This window comes from Gopherus evgoodei, unplaced genomic scaffold (genome assembly GCF_007399415.2).
Source record: "Gopherus evgoodei ecotype Sinaloan lineage unplaced genomic scaffold, rGopEvg1_v1.p scaffold_61_arrow_ctg1, whole genome shotgun sequence".
In the NCBI taxonomy this organism is placed as follows: Eukaryota; Metazoa; Chordata; order Testudines; family Testudinidae; genus Gopherus; species Gopherus evgoodei.
The window spans coordinates 722,391-745,532 of record NW_022060082.1 but is presented as its reverse complement, the minus strand read 5'-3'; the positions used below and the strand labels follow the sequence as shown (position 1 = coordinate 745,532).

General features: G+C 45.3%; 1 non-coding gene across 1 annotated transcript; it reads right to left on the bottom strand.

Moving 5' to 3' along the window:
• Positions 1-8,796: 8,796 nt before the first annotated feature.
• On the bottom strand, positions 8,797-8,869 carry TRNAM-CAU. Its single transcript has one exon. It is a non-coding gene; the product is annotated as a tRNA-Met (tRNA).
• Positions 8,870-23,142: the final 14,273 nt, after the last annotated feature.

The window sequence follows — 23,142 nt, the reverse complement described above, 5'->3', positions numbered from 1 at the left end:
TTTGCAGGGAAGGAGCATGCTATATGCCCAGAGGCCTTTATTCCTCCAGGCTGCAAGGATAGAGGGGCTGTCAGGAAGTTGCCCCTGGAAACCCACACACAAAAAGGTCCTTCTGAGGAAAGGGAAAATCCTGAAGAGAAAAAATAACAACAAAGAAGACTCCAGAAAAACAATTTAAGATCTTTGTGAGTAGTTGAACATCTGACCAGGGACTTGAACCCTGGACCCTCAGATTAAAAGTCTGATGCACCACCAACTGAGCTAGATAGGCTCACAAAAGGAAAAGAGCACGTTTGTGCAGAGGAGAAATTACTCAAGAAAACAAGAGTGGGAAACAGTAGGGAAAACCTTCTGCTCTCTCTGGCCTGGTCAACACTATGAGTTTATATCAAATTTAGCTGCATTAAATCACATTAACCCTGCACCTGTCCACACAATGAAGCCCTTTATATAGATATAAAGGGCTCTTAATACCGATATCTGTAATCCTCCCCGACGAGGAGAGTAGTGCTGAAATCGGTATTGCCATGTCAGATTAGGGTTAGTGTGGCCACAATTTGATGGCATTGGCCTCCGGGTGCTATCCCAGAGTGCACCATTCTGACCGCTCTTGACAGCAATCTGAACTCAGATGCACTGTCCAGGTAGACAGGAAAAGCCCCATGAACTTTTGAATTTCATTTCCTGTTTGCCCAGCGTGGAGCACCGATCAGCACAGGTGACTCTGCAGTCCCAGAATCAAAAAAGAGCTCCAACATGGACCGTATGGGAGATACTGAAGCTAATCTCTGTATGAGGAGATGAATCTGTTCTATTAGAACTCCATTCCAAAAGACGAAATGCCAAAGCATTTGAAAAAATCTCCAAGGCTATGATGGACAGAGGCCACAACAGGGACTCAACACAGTGCTGTGTGAAACTTAAGGAGCTGAGACAAGCGTACCAGAAAGCCAAAGAATGAAATGGACGCTCATGGAGGGGGGGGCAACTGACAACTGTAGCTATCCCACAGTTCCCACACTCTCCAAAAGCCATTTGAATTCTTGGCTCAGTTCCAAAAGCCTGAAGGGTCAAAAACATTGTGGTGGGTTGTTCAGGGTATATGTCATTCCCCCCCTGCCGTGAAAAAAAAAGGAAAAAAACATTTCTTACCTTTTTTCAATGTCACTGTATATCTATTGGAAGCTGCTGGCAGACGTGGTGCTGCAGCACTACAGAGCAGCATCCCTTTCCCTTCCCTTCCCTTCCGGATGACAGATGGTACAGTAGGACAGGTATCCATCATTGTAGTCCCGTTAGTGCTCCTAACTGGCCTCGATGAGGTCGGCCGGGGGTGCCTGGGCAAAAATGGGAATGACTCCCAGGTCATTCTCTTCTTTAAGCTTTGTCTAATGGAGATTCAGTCCTGCCTGGAATATCATAGCAGCTGCAGGCTGCGCCCCCCTCCCTCCTTTGAGCTCTGCTTGCAGAGGCAATAAAGTCAGTGTTGTTTCAAATTCCTGCATTCTTTATTACTTCATCACACAGATGGGGAGTTAACTGTCATGGTAACACAGAAGCAGTTGGGGAGGAGGGAAGCAACGGGTGACGTTGTTGCAGGTCACCCCCTAGAATGGCATGCAGTTCATCATTTCTGCGGGATGTCTGGGACTCTGACCCGGAGCAGCCGTTTGCCTCTCTGGTTCTTTATAGTTTCATAGATTCATAGATTCTAGGGTCAGAAAGGCCCAATGTGATCATCTAGTCCGACCCCCTGCACAAAGCAGGCCACAGAACCCTACCCATCCACTTCAATAACAAACCCCTAACCTATGCCTGAGTTATTGAAGTCTTAAAATTGTGGTCTGAAGACCTCAAGCTGCAGAGAATCCATCAGCAAGTGACCCATGCCCCAAGCTGCAGGGGAAGGCGAAAAACCTCCAGGGCCTCTGCCAATCTGCCCTGGAGGAAAATTCCTTCCTGACCCCAAATATGGTGATCATCTAAACCCTGAGCATGTGGGCAAGACTCACCAGCCAGCACTCAGAAAAGAATTCTCTGCAGTAACTCAGATCCCATCCCATCCAACATCCCATCACCAACCACTGGGCATACTTATCTGGCGATAATCAAAGATCAATTGCCAAAATTAGGCTCTCCCATCATACCATCCCTTCCATAAACTTATCAAGCTTAATCTTAAAGCCAGATATGTCTTTTGCCGCCACTAGTCCCCTTGGAAGGCTGTTCCAGAACTTCATTCCTCTAATGGTTAGAAACCTTCGTCTAATTTCAAGTCTAAACTTCCTAGTGTCCAGTTTATACCCATTCGTTCTTGTATCTACATTGATATTAAGCTTAAATAATTCCTCTCCCTCCCTAATATTAATCCCTCTGATATATTTATAAAGAGTAAGCATATCCCCCCGCAGCCTTCTTTTGGCTAGAATAAACAAGCCAAGCTCTTTGAGTCTCCTTTCATATGACAGGTTTTCCATTCCTCGGATCATCCTAGCAGCCCGTCTCTGAACCTGTTCCAGTTTGAATTCATCCTTCTTAAACATGGGAGACCAGAACTGCACACAGTATTCCAGGTGAGGTCTCACCAGCGCCTTATATAACGGTACTAACACCTCCTTATCTTTGCTGGAAATACCTCGCCTAATGCATCCTAAAACCGCATTAGCTTTTTTAACGGCCATATCACATTGGCAGCTCATAGTCATGCTGTGATCTACCAATACCCCAAGGTCCTTCTCCTCCTCTGTTGCTTCCAACTGATGCGTCCCCAATCTATATCTTAAAAGTTCTTATTATTAATCCCTAAGTGCATGACTTGCACTTTTCACTATTAAATTTCATCCTATTACTATTACTCCAGTTTAGAAGTTCGTCCAGATCTTCCTGTATGATATCCCAGTCCTTCTCCGTGTTAGCAATACCTCCCAGCTTTGTGTCATTCACAAACTTTATTAGAACATTCCCGCTTTTTGTGCCAAGGTCGGTAATAAAAAGGTTAAATAAGATTGGTCCCAGAACCGATCCTTGAGGAACTCCACCAGTAACCTCCTTCCAGCCTGACAGTTCACCCTTCAGTATGACCTGTTGTAGTCTCCCCTTTAACCAGTTCCTTATCCACCTTTCAATTCTCATATTGATCCCCATCTTTTCCAATTTGACTAATAATTCCGCATGTGGAACCGTGTCAAATGCCTTACTGAAATCTAGGTAAATTAGGTCTACCGCATTTCCTTTGTCTAAATAGTCTGTCACCTTCTCAAAGAAGAAGATCAGGTTGGTTTGGCATGATCTACCTTACATACTACAGATGTCAAACTAACAGGCCTATAGTTACTCGGATCACTCTTTCTCCCTTTCTTAAAAATCGGAACTAGGTTAGCAATTCTCCAGTCGTACGGTACAACCCCTGAGTTTGCTGATTCATTAAAAATTCTCGCTAACGAGCTTGCAATTTCATGCGCCAGTTCCTTTAATGTTCTCGGATGAAGATTGTCCGGGCCCTCCAATTTTCTCCCATTAAGCTGTTCAAGTATGGCTTCTACCTCAGATGTGGTAATATCCACCTCCATATCCTCATTCCCATTTGTCATCATTCCATTACCCCTAAGCTCCCCATTAGCCTTATTAAAGACTGAGGCAAAGTACTTATTTAGATATTGGGCCATACCTAGGTTATCCTTAACCTCCTTTCCATCCTCAGTGTATAGCGGTCCCACTTCTTCTTTTTTTGTTTTCTTCTTATTTATATGGCTATAGAACCTTTTACTATTGGTTTTAATTCCCTTTGCAAGGTCCAACTCTACTTGGCTTTTAGCCTTTCTCACTTTATCCCTACATGTTCTGACCTCACTAAGATAGCTTTCCTTGCTAATCCCACCCTTCTTCCACTCCTTGTAGGCTTTCTGCTTTTTCTTAATCACCTCTCTGAGATGCTTGCTCATCCAGCTTGGTCTACAACTCCTGCCTATGGTTTTTTTCCCCTTTCTTGGGATGCAGGCTTCTGATAGTTTCTGCAGCTGTGACTTAAAGTAATTCCAGGTCTCTTCCGCATTTAGATCCACAAGTTCTTCAGTCCAATCCACTTCCCTAACTAATTTCCTTAATTCTTTAAAGTTAGCCCTTTTGAAATAAAAAACCCTAGTCCCAGATCTATTTTTGTTTATCCTTCCATCTAGTTTCAACTGAATTACCTCATGATCACTCGAACCAAGGTTATCCCATATAACCATTTCTTCTATGAGGTCCTCACTGCTCACCAAAACCAAATCTAAAATAGGAGAGAAAAGTGGGAGCAGGGGAAGTATAACAGACCTTTTGAGCATAGAAATCACTGCTGCTCCTACAACAGCAGGGACAGTCTAGTAGGAGCTGGGAAAATTGAGCCATCATATTTCTGCCTGGTTTTGAACCGGGGACTTTTCACTGTTAGGCAAATATGATAACCACTACACTACAGAAACTCTGTCACAGGGTTTTGCCCCTTCCTTCATGAGAACATAAGAATGGCCATACTGGGTTAGACCAAAGGTCTATCCAATCCCGCATCATATCTGCCAACAGTGGCCAATGCCCAGTGCCCCAGAACCTAACAGGTAATGATCAAGTGATATCTCTCCTGCCATCCATCTCCACTCTCTGACAAACAGAGGCTAAGGACACCATTCCTTACCCATACTGGCTAATAGCCATTCATGAACTTAACCTCCATTAATTTATCTGCAAAAAGAAAGAGGAGTACTTGTGGTACCTTAGAGACTAACAAACTTATTTGAGCATAAGCTTTCATGGGCTAAAACCCACTTCATTGGCTGCATGCAGTGGAAAATACAGCAGAAAGATATATATAAATATACACACAGAGAACATGAAAAAATGGGTGTTGCCATACACACTATAACGAGAGTGACCAGTTAAGGTGAGCTATTATCAGCAAGAGAAAAAACCTTTTGTAGTGATAATCAGGATGGCCCATTTCGAACAGTTGACAAGAACGTGTGAATAACTGTAGGGGGACAAATAAACATGAGGAAATATTTTGACTTTGTGTAATGACACATCCACTCCAAGTCTTTATTCAAGCCTAATTTAATGGTGTCCAGTTTGCAAATTTATTCCAATTCAGTAGTCTCTCCTTGGAGTCTGTTTTTGAAGGTTATTTGTTGTAATATTGCAACTTTTAGGTCTATCATCGAGTGACGAGGGAGATTGAAGTGTTCTCCGACTGGTTTTTGAATGTTATAATTCTTGATGTGATTTGTGTCCATTCATTATTTTCCTTAGAGACTGTCTGGCTTGACCAATGTACATGGCAGAGGGGCATTGCTGGCACATAATAGCATATATCACATTGGTAGCTATGCAGATGAATGAGCCTCTGATAGTGTGGCTGATGCGATTAGCTCCTATGAAGGAGTCCCTTGAATAGATATGTGAACAGAGTTGTCAATTGGCTTTGTTGCAAGAATAGGTTCCTGGGTTAGTGTTTTTGTTGTGTGGTTGCTGGTAAGTATTTGCTTCAGGTTGGGGGGCTGTCTGTAAACAAGGACAGGTCTGTCTCCCAAGATCTCTGTGAGTGAGGGATCATCCTTCAGGATAGGTTGTAGGTCTCTGATGATGCGCTGAAGAGGTTTTAGTTGGGGGCTGAAGGTGATGGCTAGTGGGGTTCTGTTACTTTCTTTGTGGGGCCTGTCCTGTAGCAGGTGACTCCTGGGTACTCTTCTGGCTCTGTCAATCTGTTTCTTCACTTCAGCAAGTGGGTATTGTAGTTGTAAGAACACTTGATAGAGATCTTGTAGGTGTTTGTCTCTGTCTGAGTGGTTGGAGCAAATGCAGTTGTATCCTAGAGTTTGGCTGTAGACAATGGATCGTGTGTTGTGGTCTGGATGGAAGCTGAAGGCATGTAGGTAAGTATAGCAGTCAGTAGGTTTCAAGTATAGGTTGGTGTTTATGTGACCATTGCTTATTAGCACTGTAGTGTCCAAGAAGTGGATTTCTTGTGTGGACTGGTCCAGGCTGAGTTTGATGGTGGGATGGAAATTGTTGAAATCATGGTGGAATTCCGCAAGGGCTTCTTTTCCATGGATCCAGATGATGAAGATGTCTTCAGTGTAAGGCAAGTAGAGTAGGGGCGTTAGGGGAGGAGAGCTGAGGAAGCGTTGTTCTAAGTCAGCCATAAAAATGTTGGCATACTGTGGGGCTATGTGAGTACCCATAGCAGTGCTGCTGACTTGAAGGTATACATTGTCCCTAAATGTGAAATAGTTGTGGGTGAGGACAAAGTCACAAAGTTCACCCACCAGGTTTGCCATGACAATATTGGGGATACTGTTCCTGATGGCTTATAATCCATCTTTGTGTGGAATGTTGGTGTAGAGGGCTTCTATCTCCATAGTGGTTGTCTTCAGAGAACTATCCATGATGACTCCAAGATCTCTTTCCTGATTAGTTGTAGCTAAATTAGCCCCCATCATATTGTATGTATAATTTGGGTTATTTTTTCCAATGTGCATTTCTTTACATTTATCCACATTAAATTTCATTTGCCATTTTGTTACCCATTCACAGTTTTGTGAGACCTCTCTGAAGTTCTTCACTGTCTGCTTTGGTCTTAACTATCTTGAGCAGTTTAGTATCATCTGCAAACTTTACCACCTCACTGTTTACTCCTTTCTCCAGACCATTTATGAATAAGTTGACTAGGATCGGTCCTAGGACTGACCATTGGGGAACACCACTAGTTACCCCTCTCCATTCTGAACACACCGATGGGCGAACCTGGAGACAGAGGCGGCAGCCCTTCGATAGATCAGCTGGTAGAGCAAAGGACTGGAGCCGGCACTCAGGAAGTCATCCTGACGTCGCCCTTCTGACTCCAGCTTGAAGGAGAGCTTCTTTTTCTTCTCCTTGCTGACAAAGAGCAAGAGAAGAAAGAAAAGTCAGGTGGGCCAACTTGGTGCACAAGTCCATGTTGTCTTTTCTTGCTTGGGAGCCTGAAATGTCCCCTCTTGTGCTCAAGTCACAATAGCTAGTGGGCAAAAGACAGGCTTTCATGGCCTTTGAGAAAGCAAGATAGAGCCTTGGAAGACCCAGCAGGGTTTGTGGCACAGGAATTGTCCTAAGATCCCACTGAGACTTCACCTCAGATTGCAGGATTCAAAGTCCTGAATGCTGGCCCTTATATCATGGGACCAATAGGGAACCCCCAGACCTCTGCTGAGTTCTGGTGTGGATGACCGTGTGAGGGCAGCCCTGCATTTGCTCACTAAGTTGTCATGCAGCAGTTTGCTGGAGCTTCCAGAGGCCTTTCTTAATCCAGACTGAGAGGCCAGTGGGCATGTGAGGAAGTTGCCCCTTCAGTTCAGACATGTGAGGAAGTTGGCAGTACATGGCTCTTCCTAGTGAAAAGCCAAGCCCTGGGGGGAAAAAAGTGATGTCAAATAACATCCAAAGAAGATGCCTTCTTTCCATTTTGAAGGGAATGGTTCCCTTTTCATTTCACTAGGGCCTTGAACCCTGGACCCTCACATTAAAAATTTGATACTCTACCAACTGAGCTTGCCAAGCTCAAATGCACCACAAACAAATTTTGTGCAGAAGAGAAACTAGTCATGAAAATGAGGGCAGGAAACAATACAGAAAATCTGCTACTCTCGCTCTCTTAGAAGTCCTAGTCCCAGCCTGCTCCTCTGTCCAGCGCCCTGAGGCCTTAGCCTTTTTTTAGTTAAATATCAAATCCAGGAGAAAACACAGTTATACAAAGCAAAATGAAATCACAAACAGAAATGTCATTGGAAATATAAATATAAAAAAGGAAAATGCAATCCCCAGCACTTTATCATATCTGGGCCATTCCTGTATCTAGAGCACCTGCAAAGGTCCCTGTGTACTTACGAGAAACCTGGAGGAACTCATACCACAGCCTGAACATGAAACTCAATTGCTCCCAGGTGCTGCAGTAAAACCCTTTCCCCGCTGTGAAGTTGCATTCTATAGGATTTTATGAAAATATGCTAATAAGTGTGAATATAATGTCACTGGACTATGCTTCATACAAAAGGTCTCTTGTAAGGTATCATTACAAAGCTTATAATCTACTGAGTGTGTTCATCCCATTTGTATGAACCGATCATTTCTGTATCTGAAACTAGAAATATGAACTATAACTCTGAGGTCCTGTTGTAATGATGCAAAATGTGGGCCATGAATAATGGTTTGGACTCTTGATGGCTCCCATTAACCAGGACAATTGACTGGAGATGGCTCTGTCCTGCACCATCTGTGATTCAGGCCAGGAAGAATGAAGGCTTGGGGCCTCACAGGACATGTGACCATGTCACTTGCTACAGGAATCCATCTTAAACCTGGGGCTCTTCCCCAGAAGAGAGACAAAAGATTCCTGCCTTGTACCAAAGCTGTATAAATGGGTGGAACTGAACAAACATGACTGCAGTCATGAGACATCCTCTAGCTACCACTTGAGCTGGAACAAGGACTATACCAGGTGAAAAGATTGGGCCCAGACAATAAATAAGTCTAGTCTGCAAAAGAAGCTTATTGGAAGATCTCTGAGGGTGAGATTTGATCTGTATTGAGTTTCATACTGTATTAGGCTTGGACTTGCATGTTTTTGTTTTATTTTGCTCTGTGAAGAATACAAGCTCCATAGAGAAGGAAAAGATAATGCCTTAGAAAAGTCTGTGTGTGTGAAATGGGTGGGAGGGGGTCTAGAAACCTCTCTTCTCTAGTTTCTTTTCTCTGCTTTGTTGTAGAAAATCTTGCACAGCAAGTGAAACCCATTGCCTCATCTGAGGATTGAACTCAGGATCTTCAGAGTATGAGACTGACATGCTGTCAACTGCACTAAGAAGGCTTAGAAAAGCTTTAGGCTCAGTGTATATAGGACCCTCCTACAGCAGTGACTGGGGCAGGGAAGGAACCAGAGATGTGCTGGAAGGATCAGGGAGCTCTATTGACCAGAAACTTTTCCTGGCAGCTTTCAAAGCAGCGAAGAAATCAATTCATGCTGCCAGTGAGCAATCTATTGGAACTAATGGCAGCACGGGGGGAATGTTTCCAAGCTGTGCACCTCCTTCCACATTTTAGAACTTACTCTCCTTTTCTTAGTAGGGCACTTTCCATATGAATTAAGCAAAGCAAGCTGGGGAAACTACAAAAGGAATAGAAACCAGTGCTCTAGATAAGGATTGAACTCATAATCCCAGCATCACTCCCTTCTGCACTAACCAGTTGCACCACTGCAGGTGTTTCTTGGACAAAGTTGGGAAGCAGGCAGTTATCAGTCTGTTTCGGTCACACCTTTGCCTGGCGATTGTAAGGCTGATGTATCAAACCTAACTCAAGATGCGGCTTTTCAGCCATGAGTCTCCAGTACATTTTAACAGGAAGAAAATCTCCCCTATTCTGGTTTAGCCCCATTTGACTCCTTCTGCCTGTATTCTCCCCCACCCCAGTCTCTTTCCTTCCCCATTGGGGCCATGCAGAGAGGATCCCCACTCAATCTCCGTCACAGAGAGTCTGTATCCCATAAAGGGAGGGAGGGGTCTCTCTAAAACACTGATAATGGGGAGGGGAGGGGTGTCTGTGATTAGGGGGAGAAAGGATGGAGAAATAACAGTGGGGCCCAGAGAGATTCCGCCAGATTAAGGAGATCCCCTGCTGTTCCCCATCAGCCAACTATGGGAAGAACAACTTGGGATTGCTTGGGGAAACCACCTTTAAAAACTCAAGTGTAACATGCTAGTTACATTTTAATAAGACCAAAGCCTCCTCAAACCCAGGGTCACGATCACTGGAATGATTTTGTCCTGATATTTTACTGGCTCCAGACACAAAGCGAGTCAAATTACAGTTTCCAATTGGAGTCAGCGCACACACATGAATCCAGATGCTTTTAATTCCTTAGGTTCTTCTGCCATTTCATTTCTGTCCTGTTCCAAGATTTATTGTTGTGCAAAGCAATGTTGGCCCTTGGGAGTGTCAACCCTGGTCCCACCTGCCGCCCCTGGGCAATTTAAAAGGGTCCGGGGACCCCTGCCACCACCAGCAGCAGCACAAGGGGACTAAGGCGGCATCCTGACCACCCTTGCTCCATGTGGCACACCACTCCAGAAAGCGGCTGGTACGTCCCTGCAGTCCCTGGGGTGGAGGGGCTCCACTCGCTGCCCCCACCCAAGTGCCAACTCTGCCAACTGTGGCAATGGAGCTGCAAGGGCGGAGTCTTCGGGCAGCCATGCTCAGAAATGCCCCCAGCCCTCCTGCTTGGGGGCTGCTGCCAGAGAGGGGTGCAGGTTGCTTTCGGGAGATGCCCGAGGTAAATGCTGCACCCCTCACCCTCTCTTGCACCCCCAACCCCAACCCAGACCCCACACCCGTGCCCAAACTCCCTCCAAGAGCCTGCCCCTGCATCCCATCCTGCAGCACAACCCCCTGACTGAGCCCTGACCTTGCACCCAAATTCTATCCCAGACTCCAACCAATCTCCCTCCCACACCCAAACGCCCCCCCCCCCCCCAGAGCCTTAGGCAGGTGTGTGTGGGAGGTGGAGCAGGACTTGGTCCCATTCTGGGCACCACAAAAATTATACAAACATGACATTTGCATCCTTTGTTAAGAGAGAAATTTCTCCTCTTCCATTCTACCCCAGGCAAGAAGAGGGGATGATAACCATCTAACGGATGTCTGCAAAGAGAAAAGTTTGGTTACTATAAATAGGACTATGATTAATTGCTCTCCATGTCCACTGATGGTAGGACAAGAAGTAATGGGCTTAATTTGCAGCCAGGGAGATTCTCGTTAGATGTTGGGAACAGCTTTCTTACTCTGAGTGTAGTTGAACTCTGAAATAGGCTCCCAAGGGATGGTCTAGACAGTATTTGGTCCTGCCATGAGGGAAGGGGACTGGACTCGATGACCTCTCGAGGTCCCTTCCAGTCCTAGAATCTATGAATCTATGAATCTATAAGGGTGTCTGTGGAGTCTCTGTCCTCGGAGGTTTTTAAGAACAGGTTGAACAAACCTCGGTCAAGGATACTCTCCATATGCTTGGTCCCATAGACAACCTGCTCTGGCTCTGGTTCCCTCCTTCTGCTCCATGCCTGGGCCAACTGCTGTGGGCACTTAACCACACATGGACCCTGACGCATCGTCTCTGCTTGACGCTGTCTCAGCAGAGAGGGCTGGATTTCATGACCTCCCCAGGTCCTTTGCAGCTGTACAGCTCTATAATTCGATGTCATTGCAATATAATATAAACAACAATAAAAGTGGAAACACCCCAATGTAACATCTAACAATTCAGCGTGAAATGACATTCCACAGCACAAAGTGACAATGCGTAGGAGTGCAAAGCCCGACAATTCAGCACCATGCAAATGAATGCCCCATAGGGCAAAATGACACATTGCAAAAGAGCTCAGCTCAAAACCAACACAGCATAAGCCAGTGCAAAAACCATACAACACAAAACAATGCATCAGAGTGCAAAGTGACACTGTGCAAAACAGCTCAGCGTGGAACAACGACACAGCACAAACCCACACAATACAATCATATAGAAAGGTAGGGCAGGGAGGGACACCAAGAATCAGGGCCAAGTATCCTTAGGCCACCGACAGGTGTTTGAAGAACAGGGAAACAAAGGGCACCATGAACTTATGTGTTTTGGATGAGTCAAGAAAAGGGAGTAGCATTGTCTCCCTTAGGTAGCCCCTGTTCAATTCCAGGTCAGAAAGCAAAACTCTTCTGCAAGAATATCCAAAAAATATTGTGTTTCACTTCACTTCATAAATACAGTTGAGTGGCAATTAAATGATGACCTTAAAGTTTCATAAAAGTGTGGGAAATACGGATGTATCAGAGAAAATGGCTTGGAATGAAGAAAGACAAAAATTAATCGGTTGAGAGAACAGGCACTGTGTCCCTCTGGTTTGGAGCTTCTTTCGCAACTACTGGAATAGAAAGGCTAAGTAAATAGGGTTCTATTGTTGCAAAGGAGATTGAAGTGAGGCCATTTTCTCCGGATAGAATTAATAGTAATGTCAGGAGTGGGATGTGAAACCACATCTCTGTGCAGAGACCAGTACACCCAAGGGACTGGAAAAAAAAAGAATCTTATGACTAGCAATTTAGACCAGTTCACCATCCTGATACTACAAAGAATGTGACTTATGAACCCTAGTTTTCATTAATAGTTGATGAACTCTTTAGGGCTGTCGAGATGGTACATCTCTTTCAACTCCTACAGACCTTCTACAGCACAGCTGATTTTTAGACACACTCACCTGCACCTAAAGTTAAACGTTTCCTGGAGCTCCATGAGTTCTGTGGTGTTGGAATCTCCCTGCTCACGTTTTAAGTGAACAAAAGATGGGTGCTGACATTCTGAGACAGTAATGGTGAACCTCAAAATCCTGCCCTGTGGGCCAGAAAGTTAAGCAACCAGCACCCACAACCTCTACCATGATAGCATCCTTTCTGGGAACAACTCATTTATCAACAGCTGGGGTGTGAAATCCTCATTTCTTTGTTGTTCTGTCACTGTAGTCCTCACTTTCCTATTGCTTGTCTGTATAATCTCTATCTGGTTCTGTGACTGTTTCTGTCTGCTGTATAATTAATTTGTTGGGTGTAAACCAATTAAGGTGGTGGGGTATAATTCATTAGATAATCATGTTACACTGTGTTAGGATTGGTTAGTTACATTTCAATAAAATGATTGGTTATGGTATAGCTAAGCAGAACTCAAGTTTTACTATATAGTCTGCAATCAGTCAGGAAGTAAGGAGGGAATGGGAATGGAGGTAGGGGAATTAGAATTATGTTTTGCTAAGGGGGGAAATAAGAACAGGGAAGGGGAACAGGGACACAGGCAAGCTTCTGTGGTGTCAGAGTTGGGAAGGGGGATACTGAGGAAGGAAATTGGAATCATTGCTTGCTGGAAGTTTACCCCAATAAACATTGAATTGTTTGCACCTTTGAACTTCGTGTATTGCTGCTCTCCGGTCATGCAAGAAGGACCAGGTAATGGGAGGTTGGTGGGATAAACCCTCTAACAAGTAAATCTTTCAGGGTGTGAAAAAACCCAGAACCAGTATAATTAAGCTGACCTAAGCCATGGTTAGATAGTACTAAATGAAAGGCAAGATTGTTCTGTCAATGTAACTATTACAGGGATGGAAAATCCCTCCCCTTAGTATAGCAACTGTCTACCCGACCGTGCTAGAGCAGTGTCACAGCAGCATTTTAAGTGTAGCCAGTGTCACAGCAAGACCAGACGTGGCTCTACAGCTGCTCAGGCACTAGGACAACAGCACTGACAACACACTAATGCCTTTGTCGTTGGCAGGACTCAAACCTGCATGGGGAGACCACAATGGAGTTCTAATCTATTGCCTTAACCACTCAGCCACAACTACTTGATATACAGTTGCTGCACTACACTGTGATTCTTTTCTCACAGAATTGTTACTTCAAATGGCTCAGACCAGCTGTCATAAACAGATAGTTAAGGGTGAATGTCTCTTTTACCTGTAAAGGATTACAAACCGTGAACCTGGAACACCTGACCAGAGGACCAATCAGGAGACAAGATACTTTCAAATCTCGGTGGAGGGAAGTCTTTGTTTGTGTGTTTTCTTTGTCTGTTGTTCTCTCAGGGTTCTGAGAGGGTAACCAGACGTACCTACAGGCTCTCTAATTTCCTATTCAAATAGTAAGTAACAGTAGAAGGCAGTTTAGTCTTTTTGATTGTTTTCTTTATTTGCAAATGTGTATTTTGCTGGAATTATTTTAATGTGTATTTGTGCTGGGGAGAAGGCTCCTCTCTAGTGTCTATAAGCTGAAAGACCCCGTAACATTTACCATCTAAATTACAGAGACAACTTTTACTTTTTTTCTTTCTTTTATTAAAAGTTTTTTTCTTTTTAAGACTTGATTGATTTCTCCCCCCCTTGTTGAGGCTCAAGGGAATTGAGTCTGTACTCACCAAGGAATTGGTGGGAGACAGGGAGAGAGAAGGCAGGGGGAAAGGTGGAATCCCTTTGTTTTAGATTCACAGAGCTTGAATCTGTATTACCTCTTGGGGAGGGGGAAAGAGAAGGGGGAAAGGTGCACTCCTCTCTGTTTTTAGATTCAAGGAGTTTGAATCACAGTGATCTTCCAGGGTAACCCAGGGAGGGAAAGCTTGGGAGAGGCAATGGTGGGGGGAAAGAGTTTACTTTCATTGTGTAAGATCCAGGGGGTCTGGGTCTTGGGGTCGTCTGAAAAGGTTTTGGGGGACCAGAATATACCAGGCACTGCAAGTCCTGGTTGGTGGCAGCACTATAAAATCTAAGCTAGTAATTAAGCTTAGGGGGATTCATGCTGGCACCCCATCTTTTGGAAGCTGAAGTTCAGAATGGGGATTTATGCCATGACGTGGTGTGCAGCACTGGGATCAGAATCCAAAAGCCAGTGAGTTAAAAGCAAAAGCCAGTAAGATTATTATTTTTCTTTTTTCTCTGCTAGCTGCTTATAAGCAGATAGAAGGGAGTTTTTAAAACTACAGCCAGAACAATTTTTTTTCTTTTCTCCTTTCTTGTTGTGCAGAGAGACTGCCCGCAAAAACATAAAGTTTAACAAGGGTGTTTTGTTAAACAAAGCAGGCTTAAGCTGTGAACAGCAGAGACCAGCAAATCATATTTGCAAATCAAAGGGTTTCTTTTTTTTCTCTATTGGGAAAGGCTAGTTCAAAAGTGTTAAAAAAAGACACTGTTGCTAAGCAACCCTAAGAGGCAACAAAAAAGCAGCATTTCAGGCAGTAAACACCAGAGAGAGCCCCAACACAAGAAAGCAGGAACCATGACTACCAAGGACGCACTGAAACAGGAACAAATCAAAGATGCAGACCACAAATAAAACATGAAAAGAAAACAAAAAGAAATAGAAATCAAAGAAAAAGAGGTGGCGCTGAGAGAAAGAGAAGAAAAAACCAAACAGGCAGCCCACAAAAGAGAACAAGAAGCAAAAGATGTGGCCCACCAACGAGAAATGGAAAAAAACAACAAAAACAGAGCGAAGAGAGGAAAAAAGAAAGAAAGCATGAAATTGACTTTATGCAGGCCAGGCAGCAAGCTCCAGCCAACCCTAACAACCCTTCTCCAATTATGGTTCCACATCCCAAGAAGTTTCCCACCTACAAGGCAGGTAATGACACTGAGGCCTTCTTAGAAAATTTTGAAAGAGCCTGCCTTGGGTACAGCATCTCTGAAGACCAGTACATGATAGAATTGAGGCCAGAGCTCAGTGGACGCTTAGCAGAGGTGGCGGCTGAAATGCCTAAGGAGAACATGAACAATTATAAACTTTTTCCGACCAAGGCCAGAATCAGAATGGGGATAACATCTGAGCATGCCCGCCGGCGGTTCAGAGCCCTAAGGTGGAAACCAGATGTGCCATTCACCCAACACGCCTACCACATTGGGAAGAATTATGAGGCCTGGATATCAGGAACAAAGGTTAACAATATGGATGAGCTACACCTCCTAATACAAATGGAGCAGTTCTCAGACGGTGTTCCTGAGGAACTAGAAAGGTACATCCTAGATGGGAAACCCAAAACTGTAACCGAGGCAAGGGAGATTGAAGCCAAATGGATGGAAGTGACAGAAAAGAAAAAAGCTACTGTCAAGGGGAGTGAATAACACAGAGGGCCCACCGACAATAAATGCTATAACCGAGGGCACCCCAAGACCCCACCTACAACCCAAGGAAAGCCACAGACTCTTTATTATCCCACCTCACCAGTCTCCAGTAACCCACTTCGGCCCAGTGACCAGTCAGCTGAACGATGCTTTAAATGTAATGAACTGGGACATATAAAGGCCAACTGCCCCAAGAACCCCAACCAAGTGCAAGTCATTACACCACCATCACACCAAAGATCCCCAGGCCCAGATGCCTCTCAAATACCCTTGGAACAAAGGGAAAATTTGAGAGTTGGCAGAAAGAAGATTACCGCATGGAGAGACACGGGGGCAAAAGTGTCAGCTGTCCACCAATCCTTGGTGGACCCCAAATTCATCAACCCAAAGGCCCAAGTAACAATTTACCCATTCATGTCAAAAGCTGTAAACTTGCCTACAGCTGAACTGCCTGTCCAGTACAAAGGCTGGTCAGGAATGTGGACTTTTGCAGTCTATAACAATTATTCCATCCCCATGCTATTGTGGGAAGACTTGGCCAACCAGGTGAAGCGGGCCAAGAGAGTGGGAATGGTTACACATAGCCAAACCAGGCAAGGTTCCAGACCCATTCCTGTTCCTGAGCCATCCACAAGGGCTCCGTCTGTGTTACCAGGGACCCAGACAGAGGTAGTGGACCCGGAATCCCTTCCAATGACTGAAACAGCCACAGTGCCTCCAGTCTCAGATCAGGAACTGAATAAACAACCAGCCCCAGAACCATTGCCAGCACTGACGCCAGCGCTTGCAAACCCATTTTCAACCCCAATGCCAGAGGGCGCCAGCGAGCCTGAACTGGCAGAAGCAGGAGACAATCATATGCAAGAGGCTCAGCCGAAGCCTGAAATACCACCTGGTGCACCAGCGGAGAGCGGTTCACCAGCAATGAAAACAACCCCATCACCTACATCACTTCCAGAGGGACCAAGCCCAAGTCCACAGTCTAAGAAAAAAATGGTGTCTCCATCCTCAAGGGAACAGTTCCAGACTGAGCAGGAAGCAGATGACAGCCTTCAGAAAGCTTGGGCGATGGCACGGAGCACCCCACTGCCTCTCAGCTCTTCTAACCGATCCCGGTTTGTTATAGAACAAGGACTTTTATACAAGGAGACTCTTTCTGGTGGACACCAGGAAGACTGGCATCTGCAAAAACAGTTGGTGGTTCCAACTAAGTAACGGGGAAAGGTCTTAAGCTTAGCCCATGATCATCCCAGTGGCCATGCTGGGGTGAACAGAACCAAAAACAGGTTGGGGAAGTCCTTCCACTGGGAGGGGATGGGCAAGGACGTTGCCAAGTATGTCCGGTCTTGTGAGGTGTGCCAAAGAGTGGGAAAGCCCCAAGACCAGGTCAAGGTCCCTCTCCAGACACTCCCCATAATTGAGGTCCCATTTCAGCGAGTTGCTGCGGATATTCTGAGTCCTTTCCCAAAAAAGACACCCAGAGGAAAGCAGTACATACTGACTTTCGTGGATTTTGCTACTCGATGGCCGGAAGCAGTAGCTCTAGGCAACACCAGGGCTAAAGCTGTGTACCAGGCCCTAACAGACATTTTTGCTAGGGTAGGTTGGCCCTCCGACATCCTTACAGATTCAGGATCTAATTTCCTGGCAGGGACCATGAAAGAACTGTGGGAAACTCATGGGGTGACTCACTTGGTTGCCACTCCTTACCACCATCAAACCAATGGCCTGGTGGAAAGGTTTAATGGAACTTTGGGGGCCATGATACGTGAGTTCGTCAATGAACACTCCAATGATTGTGACCTAGTGTTACAGCAGTTGCTTTTTGCCTACAGGGCTGTACCACATCCCAGTTTAGGGTTTTCACGGTTTGAACTTGTGTATGGCCAAGAGGTTAAGGGGCCATTACAGTTGGTAAAGCAGCAATGGGAGGGTTTTACGCCTTCTCCAGGAACTAACATTCTAGACTTTGTAAGCAACCTACAAAGCACCCTCCAACACTCTTTAGCCCTTGCTAAAGAAAACCTAAAGGATGCTCAGGAAGAGCAAAAGGCCTGGTATGATAGACATACCAGGGAGCGTTCCTTCAAGGTAGGGAACCAGGTTATGGTCTTGAAGGCACAACAGGCCCATAAAATGGAAGCATCATGGGAAGGGCCATTCACGGTCCAGGAGTGCCTGGGAGCTGGTAACTACATCATAGCATTTCCCAATTCCTCTCTAAAGCCCAGAGAGTACCATGTTAATTCTCTCAAGCCCTTTTATTCCAGATACTTACAGGTTTGTCAGTTTACAGCCCAGGGAGGAGATGAGGCTAAGTGGCCTAAAGGTGTCTACTACGAAGGAAAAAGTGACGGTGGCATGGAAGAGGTGAACCTCTCCACAACACTGGAATGCCTGCAGCGACAACAAATCAAGAAGCTGTGCACTAGCTTCGCCCCATTGTTCTCAGCCACCCCAGGACGGACTGAACGGGCATACCACTCCATTGGCACAGGTAATGCTCACCCAATTAGAACCCCACCCTACCAAGTGTCTCCTCATGCCCAAGCTGCTATAGAACAGGAGATCCAGAACATGCTACAGATGGGTATAATACGCTCATCTACCAGTGCATGGGCATCTCCAGTGGTTCTGGTACCCAAACCAGATGGGGAAATATGCTTTTGCGTGGACTACCATAAACTAAATGTGGTAACTCGTCCAGATAACTATCCAATGCCACGCACCGATGAGCTATTGGAGAAGTTGGAACGTGCCCAATTCATCTCTACAATAGACTTAACCAAGGGGTACTGGCAAGTACCTCTAGATAAACCTGCCAAGAAAAGGTCAGCATTCATCACCCATGCGGGGGTGTATGAATTTAATGTGCTTCCTTTCGGGCTGCAAAATGCACCCGCCACCTTCCAAAGGCTGGTAGATGGTCTCCTAGCAGGACTGGGAGAATATGCAGTTGCCTACCTCGATGATGTGGCCATTTTTTCTGATTCATGGCCCGAACACCTAGAACACCAGGAAAAAATCTCTAAGCGCATCAGGCAGGCAGGACTAACTGTTAAGGCCAAAAAGTGTCAAATAGGCCAAAACAGAGTGACTTACCTGGAACACCAGGGGGGGTCAAGGAAACATAAAACCCCTACAGGTCAAGGTGGATGCTATCCGAAAGTGGCCGGTCCCAAAGTCAAAGAAACAGGTCCAATCCTTCTTAGTCTTGACCGGGTATTACATGCGATTTGTACCACACTACAGCCAAATTGCTGCCCCACTGACCGACCTGACCAAAAAGACCCAGGGAAATGCAATTAAGTGGACTGATGAGTGACAGAAGGCCTTTACCCAGCTTAAGGTGACCCTCATGTCTGACCCTGTGCTTAGGGCCCCGGACTTTGACAAACCATTCCTAGTAACCACAGATGCATCTGAGCGTGGTGTAGGAGCAGTGCTCATGCAGGAAGGACCGGATCACAACTTCCATCCTGTTGTGTTTCTCAGCAAGAAACTGTCGGAGAGGAAAAGCCATGGGTCAATCAGTGAAAAGGAATGCTATGTCATTGTGTACGCCCTGGAAAATCTATGCCCATACGTTTGGGGACGGCGGTTCCAGCTACAAACAGACCATGCTGCGCTAAAGTGGCTTCATACTGCCAAGGGAAACAACAAAAAACTGCTTCGATGGAGTTTAGCTTTCCAAAATTTTGATTTTAAAATTCAACACATTTCAGGAGCTTCTAACAAAGTAGCTGAGGCACTCTCCCGTGAAAGTTTCCCAAAATCCACAGGTTAAAATTTGTCCATAAATTGTGGAAAGTCTTGTAGTTTACTTACTTAGTAGTATATGTAAAGGTGCATGTGTTGTATTAATCTGTTTATTTTAAAGTTCTAGGAAGAAATCACCACCAGTGTGGTTCCCCACTGTCTGCGATTTGGGGGGCGTGTCATAAGCAGATAGTTAAGGGTTAATATCTCTTTAACCTGTAAAGGGTTACAAACCGTGAACCTAGAACACCTGACCAGAGGACCAATCAGGAGACAAGATACTTTCAAATCTCGGTGGAGGGAAGTCTTTGTTTGTGTGTTTTCTTTGTCTGTTGTTCTCTCTGGGTTCTGAGAGGGTAACCAGATGTAACTACAGGCTCTCTAATTTCCTATTCAAATAGTAAGTAACAGTAGAAGGCAGTTTAGTCTTTTTGATTGTTTTCTTTATTTGCAAATGTGTATTTTGCTGGAATTATTTTAATGTGTATTTGTGCTGGGGAGAAGGCTCCTCTCTAGTGTCTATAAGCTGAAAGACCCCGTAACATTTACCATCTAAATTACAGAGACAACTTTTACTTTTTTTCTTTCTTTTATTAAAAGTTTTTTTTTTCTTTTTAAGACTTGATTGATTTCCCCCCCCTTGTTGAGGCTCAAGGGATTTGAGTCTGTACTCACCAGGGAATTGGTGGGAGACAGGGAGAGAGAAGGGAGGGGGACAAGATGGAATCCCTTTGTTTTAGATTTACAGAGCTTGAATCTGTATTACCTCTTGAGGAGGGGGAAAGAGAAGGAGGAAAGGTGCACTCCTCTCTGTTTTTAGATTCAAGGAGTTTGAATCACAGTGATCTTCCAGGGTAACCCAGGCAGGGAAAGCTTGGGAGAGGCAACAGTTGGGGGAAAGAATTTACTTTCCTTGTGTAAGAGCCAAGGGGTCTGGGTCTTGGGGTCCTCTGAAAAGGTTTTGGGGGGACCAGAGAATACCAGGCACTGCAAGTCCTGGTTGGTGGCAGCACTACAAAATCTAAGCTGGTAATTAAGCTTAGGGGGATTCATGCTGGTACCCCATCTTTTGGACGCTAAGGCTCAGAGTGGGGATTTATGCCATGACACCAGCTGTCCCCGCACACTCACGGCTGTGCATTAGTGTCTGTCCATGGTGAACAGCAAGAGTTCCTGCCCATTTCCTTTCTGGCTGGAACACGATGACAGTGTGTTCGTGACTAACGACATTGCTGTAGATTGTTGTTCATTCCCCACACTGACAATTCAGACAGTCCCTTTCCTAGTCGAATCTCCACCATATCATTCCAATAGCCAGGGGCAGGATTTCTCTGGGGCACTGAAATGTTTCAGGGGATCGGTGTGTGAGCTCAGCCTTGCATTCCATCCCTGATGTTTCATGGACTAACAACAGCAGCAGAAAGAAAGAGCTGAGCCAATATCTCCCTGGCAGGGATGCAGGTGACCACGTCCCCTCTGTCTGACCATTGCCATTGCAGGAGAGAAGGGTTCACTGGAATCGAATGCCCTGGCTCAGACAAGAGACACAGGGAGGTTTTGCTGTTCATGGATCTGTGCAAAGGAAATTGTGCCTCTGTGTGAAATTGAGGAGGGAAATGAAACGTCCACATGGTGGCCCAGTGCCTTAAGGAATGTGGGCGATGGACTCTGGCTGAGAAATGATTTAACAGGAATTTGTATCAATGTATTGCCCTGATTAAAAGCTATGGCTGTAAGGTGCCACTGTTGTTAGTACTTGAACCTGCATGGAGACACCTGAGTGGGTGTCAAGTCCATTGCCTTAATCAAGGGTAGTCGATTATTTTATCAAGATCCAAATTTCTTGGTCAAGATATAGTCAATGTCTAGACTCCAGAGAAAATAATACACTGATGATAATAAGAAGAATTTAGAAATAATTTGCAGTCACTATGGGCATAACTATGATGATTATCTAGTGTTTCACTCATTATATCTGGCACCACCGCCTTTCCCTTTAGTCTTGTAGTTTACCAAGGGTAAAACTAAACATCTCTTCAGATACAAGGGAGTATTTGTGTTCATTCCTGTTAGCTACATGGGGATTTGATGTAGCTGCTTTCAATTCTCCGGCTCTGCTGGGATAAGTAACATTTCAGGGTGTCACTGAACTGAAGGAGGGAGATCACTTCTTGACAGATTTCGCGTCCACTTAAAGGTGTTTGTCTGGCTGGCAGCCCTGGTTCCCAGGTCTCTCCTGAGGGAAGAAAGTTTCTGTGCAAAATACTAAAACTTTTAACAGAGATGAGGGAAAGACCATGGCCGCATGATGGGGCCAGTATGTACGACAATATGGTTCTTTTATGTGGGATGACTCTGAACATTGACTGATCTCCACTCCCTTGGATTTGAAGAGATGTTTAGTTGTGCACTTAGGAATTTATAAGGCTGAAGCAATTTTATGGATGGTGACACTACGACTGAAGGGTTTTTTTAATGTTGTAGAAATTGTTAAAAACACTTAGCTTAAACTGGAACTGCCTGTTATTAAAGGCTGGTTTCCCCACCTCAGTTCCATAAGCTCTCCTAGAAACACCCTGGGTTCTCTGCTGCCTCAGTGGGAACTAGAGGGAATCGTCCCCTGCTACCTGTGGCTCCAGGCTGATTTTTCTGGGGAGCAGACGTGGAATTGATTTGTTCACTGTTGAGAAGGGAGCTGGGCCAGTTCTCAGGGAACGAGAACTCACAGCATCTTCCCAGCCCAATCCAGGCTGCTGCCCTGTCCCAGCCTCTGTTCTTCTGGGGGCCCTGCATGTTTGACTAGAGCAGGCCGGGAGCAGCAGCTGAGGCAGAGGACAGCCTGGGCCAGGCAGATAAGGAGTTTAGCAAGCAAAAAATGTAAAATGGCAGTTAGCAAGCAAAAAATGTAAAATGGCAGTGGAGTATTACCTTGGACTTGATGGCATTTCTCCATTGGTCTGTCTGCCTTGGGGCAGGGACAATAACACGTCCTGCTGCATTCGTTATTTCAAGAGGCAGTTTAGGATTTTCATTCTCACACAGAGTGCACAAAGCAGGACTCAACCTTTGGCATAAACTAAACAAGCTGCTCACAGATTCTGACAGCCACAATGAGCAGTCGGGTGAGAGCTCAGACCTGCCCCTGTCCCAGAGGGAGAGTGTCATCTGTGTGGGGACTGGACCACTGACCTACTCGCTCCTAACTCCCAAACTTTCAGTAACTCTATTATCAGTGCCTGTGAGTGTTATTTAAACCATAAGAAAAGCCACACTGGGCTAGACCAAAGGCCCATCTAGCTCTGAATCTTGTCTTCTGACAGTAGCCATTGGCAGGTGCCCCAACAACCAGTCAACAAGGCACCACTGGAAGTTGAACCCAGAATCTCCTGTTTACAAAACAGATGCTTTAGCTAGCTAAGTCACATTGCTTCTGGGTGGCTAAAACACAGTGTCTGCCCACATCTGACTCCCTGCCATCGACACCAGGGCCTGACAAGCTTTGCTTGTGTTTGGATTCTGCAAAGCAGAGGAGCAGGTGACGTTTTCCTTACAAGTTGTGTGTGAGTGAATCTTTGGCCAGGTCTGCACTACAAAGTTGTTTCAGCAGAATTATATTGTTCAGGTGTGTGAAAAACACACAACGCTACCTTGGTCGGCAGCTTGTGGCTGGGGTACACACTGCAAT